Source organism: Erinaceus europaeus, chromosome 5, assembly GCF_950295315.1.
Source record: "Erinaceus europaeus chromosome 5, mEriEur2.1, whole genome shotgun sequence".
In the NCBI taxonomy this organism is placed as follows: domain Eukaryota; kingdom Metazoa; phylum Chordata; class Mammalia; order Eulipotyphla; family Erinaceidae; genus Erinaceus; species Erinaceus europaeus.
In genome coordinates this window covers 106,316,594-106,320,975 of record NC_080166.1, presented here as the reverse complement: position 1 = coordinate 106,320,975, position 4,382 = coordinate 106,316,594, and positions in this window count along the sequence as shown.

Sequence of the window (4,382 nt, the reverse complement as noted above, 5' to 3'; positions counted from 1 at the left end):
AATTATAGAACTCTCTGGGTAATTGATAATTACATAGGAAGTGCAGGTTAGGGTAAGATCAGAATTGCTTCTGATGATTAGTATCCACTTGAAAAGTAGTGTCAGAAATTATTTTTCTTCCAGCTTAGTGTAATAATTGGGAAATAGTCACTGAAAATGTTTATGAAGCTGTATACATGATTCAATTGCTTTCAGACATTTTTCTAAAAAGCAGTTAAGTCTTTGATCATTAAAACGGGGAAAATAAAATAATCCATACAAACATCCCATGCCGGGATAGCCTGAGGGTACTTCTTCCCGAGCTAGTGCTCTGTGGGTTGGAGAGAACTCAACTGGAGCCGATCTAGGCTACTGCGTGGGAGAGGGATCAGGAACTCGTGCAGCACTAACTTCACAGGAGATACACTCTGGAACTCTTGGAGCTGGAAAGCAATTTCCAAGTGTCTTTAATCAGAAGAGCAGCTGTTTTTATACTCTCCAAGTAGGGTGGAAACAGGATGTGATATAGAGAGGGTGGAGAGAAAAGTGACTGGTGAAAATCAGAGTGTGACAAGGAGGGGGCAGAGCAGGCTAGAATCCTATCACTGAACCACCAATGCCCTGGAGTGCTTTATGTAAATGTAAAAGTGATTTATGTAAATAGACCAAAGCTTTGAATGGGATTAAATCTATCCCTATCTAGGCATATGGTTAAGCAGAAGCCAGGGGGAGCTGGCATACTATCCAACAATCCCAGCCTTTTTCAATATGCAAATGAAGAAAATCCTACTCTAACTGAAGACAAAGAGAGTGGCAGGAAGTGCTACTGAGGCTGGGAGTATGGATAGACCAGTCAATGCCCATGTTCAGCGGGGAAGCAATTACAGAAGCCAGACCTTCCACCTTCTGCATCCCACAAAGACCTTGGGTCCATACTCCCAGAGGGATAAAGAATAGGGAAACTATCAGGGGATGGGATGGGATACAGAGTTCTGGTGGTGGGAATTGTGTGGAGTTGTACACCTCTTATCCTATGGTTTTGTTAATGTCTCCTTTTTTAAATTAATAAATTTAAAAAAAAAGAAGAGTGACTGAAGTAGATGAATAACTGGAAGAGAAGTGGAGGTCCTGTAGAAGGGAAAGAGAAAGTAGACAGATTCTGATAAGACTGGAACTACTCAGAGTTGTATGAACATATGTAAGTGGGAAAAGATTCTGAAAGAGGTTATACACAGTTTTATGGCCAAAAGTTAGAATATGTTTGATTGGAGAAAACAGAAACATCTAAGTGGAACCTAAGGATGTTTATTTTTTTATTAATTTATTTATTTATAAAATAAAACTACTGACAAGACCATAGGATAATTTATTTAGTTATTTAGTTATTTAGTTATTTATTTTACCAGAGCACTGTTAAGCTCTGGCTTATGGTGGTGCAGAATTGAACTGGAAGCTTCGGAGCCTCAGGCATGAGAGTCTCTTTGCATAATCATTATGCTATCTATCCTATGCCTAATTTAAATATTTTAAAAGAAATGATCAGAAGTGAGGAAAATGGACTTAATTTTTATTTTATTTTATTTTATTTTATTTTATTTTATTTTATTTGTCTCCGGTTTCTGGGGCTCTGTGCCTACACTATGAATCCACCACTGCTGGTGGCCATTTTTTCATTTTTTCTCTCATTATTTAATTTGATAGGCCAAAGAGAAATTGAGAGGAGAGGGGAGATAGAAAGGAAAGAGAAAGATAGAGAGGACCAGGCTGTGGAGCACCAGGTTAAGGTAGCATAGTACTAAGCCTAAGTATAGGAGTCCTAGCTCCTGGCTCACCACCTGCAGGGGAGATGCTTAATTTCTCTCTTTCTGTCCTATCCAATAAAATAGAACAAATTATTGCCAGGAACAGTGGATTTGTACTGCCAGCACCAAGCCCAAGAGGCATAAAGGAAGGAAGGGGCAGGAGGGAGAAGGGAGGAAGGGAGGAAGGAAAAAAGGAAAGAAAGAAAGAAAAAAGGAAGGAAGGAAGGACTTTCAGACCTGCTTCAGCACTTGTGAAGCATCCCCCCCTGCAGGTGGGGAGAGGGGGCTTGAAATTGAATCCTTGTGTGGGTCTTTGTGTGTAATATTATGTGTGTTTAAGTGAGTGTGCCACTGTCCAGTCCCCAAAGGAAAATTAAAAAACAATATAATTATTATAATCAAAGGACAGGTACTGGCCACCCCTTCCCAAAAGACAAAAGCTGCCAGACTAAATAAACAAAAAGGTGAAACAGAAAGTATATGAAAAGTGTATCAAAGAGTACATATAAGAAATTTGATGACATCTCTAACCATTATCACACAAAAAAAGGACATTTCACAATGGCCAATTGTCAGTTCAGTGGGGAAATATAACAGTTCTAAGTATGTATGCACATATTATCAGAGCTTTAGAATAATGAGGGAAAAAAACTGACAAATCTGTGTTCAGAGGAGGCAAATTCACAACCTAAGGTTTTAACATCTTTCTCCCTTTGAAATTCCTAGAACTGTTGCTGGGACTTAGACCCTAAAAAGCCAGTTGAGTTTTTATTTACACCAAAAGAAAAAAAAAAAGAAAATTTTAGACTCATTTTTAAACTACTCATCAGTGGTTTAAAAAGTAGTATATTGGGAGCAGGGCCGTAGCACAGTGGGTTAAGTGCAGGTAGTGCAAAGCACAAGGACAAGCTGAAGGATCCCGGTTCGAGCCCCCAGCTTCCCCACCTGCAGGGGAGTTGCTTCACAGGTGGTGAAGCAGATTTGCAGGTGTCTATCTTTCTCTCCACCTCTCTGTCTTCCCCTCCTCTCTCCATTTCTCTCTGTCCTATCCAAAAAATGACATCAATAACTACAACAATAATAACTACAATAATAAAACAACAAGGGCAACAAAAGTGAATAAATAAATACATAAGCAGTATATTAATTAAGTACAGGTGACAAAAGAGAAGTTAGGGAGCTGGGGAGATAGTATAATGGTTATGCAAAAGAATTTCATGCCTGATCCTCTGAGGACCCAAATTCAATCCGCAAAACTATCATAAGATAGAGCTGATCAGAGGTCTGGTCTCTTGCTATATCTTTCCCTCTCTATCTCAAAATAAAAATAAAATAAAATAAAATAAAATAAAATAAAATAAAATGTTGGGCTAGGAGCAGAAGCAAGAGAAAGTGTCAATGAAGGGCTTGATGTGGGCAGACTGTGTCTCAAACTCTGGGAACTTAAGGTTTATGGGTTTCCTCTCTCTAGTGCCTCCCCTCCCTCCTTTTGGATGCCAGTTGTGTACAGGTTGTGTCTCATAATTCACTGATACAGTTCAGTTCAGATTATGTTAACGGGGCATCCTTTGCAAATTTCAACATCTATGGCCTCCTAGCTGACCTTTACCTTAACTGGGTGCCCCTCATCTTGGCTTCATTACTGACACATGATCTCCTCCATTCTGAGGAGGGGACCTAACAACAGGCAAACTACTTGACTGAAAATCAGCACCATGATCATGTCTAATCCCAAATCAGTAGAGTAATGGAGATGTCCAGGCTGAGAGAACAAAATAGTACTTCTATCCCCTTGCTATTTTTCTCATTATTAGCTTAGCTAAATTACTTATATTAAACAAGCCTACAAATTAGAGTAGTTACACTAAACTTCTACAAAATGGTAGTGGATTAAAACAATGTGACAATATATCTTTGGTGACATGATTAAGTTCATAGATGGGATAGAGGGGGACAGAATTTAGATTAGCTTTGAGATGTAAGCCCCTCCTAGTGAGTATCTGGCCCTGCAAAAGGACATTATTTCATCAATTTGATCTCTCTCCTTCCCAAAGTTTTCTGTAATATATTTGTTTTTGCAAGGAGGTGCATAAACCCACAAGGAGAATTACTCATGACCTCTGAAACTCATCCATATGTATATTAAGTATAAAAATTACTGATTAGTTCCTTTTTTCTTTTATTAATCTACTATTGATTGGTATGTACTTGCTTATTTGTCTAGTCTTGAACAAACCAGAAGGATATAAGTTGCTTTCTTTCTACATCCACAGAACTACCCTGTAAATAAAATATATACAATTGCCACCAAAGTTATCACTGGGGCTCAGAATCCTACACAATAAATCCACCACTCCTGGTGGATATTTTTTACCTTTTGTTTTTTCCTTTTATTTGATAAGACAGAAGAAAATTGAGAGGAGAGGGTGAGGTAAAAGGGAAGACACTTTGGCTTGTGAACCTTTCCTCTGCAGGTGGGGAGCAGGAGATCAAACTCGGGTCCTTGACAATGTTGCTAGGGGACAGAAGGAGATAGCATAATGATTATACAAGAAGATTTTCAAGACTGAGATTCCAAAAAGTTCCAGGTTCAGACCCCTG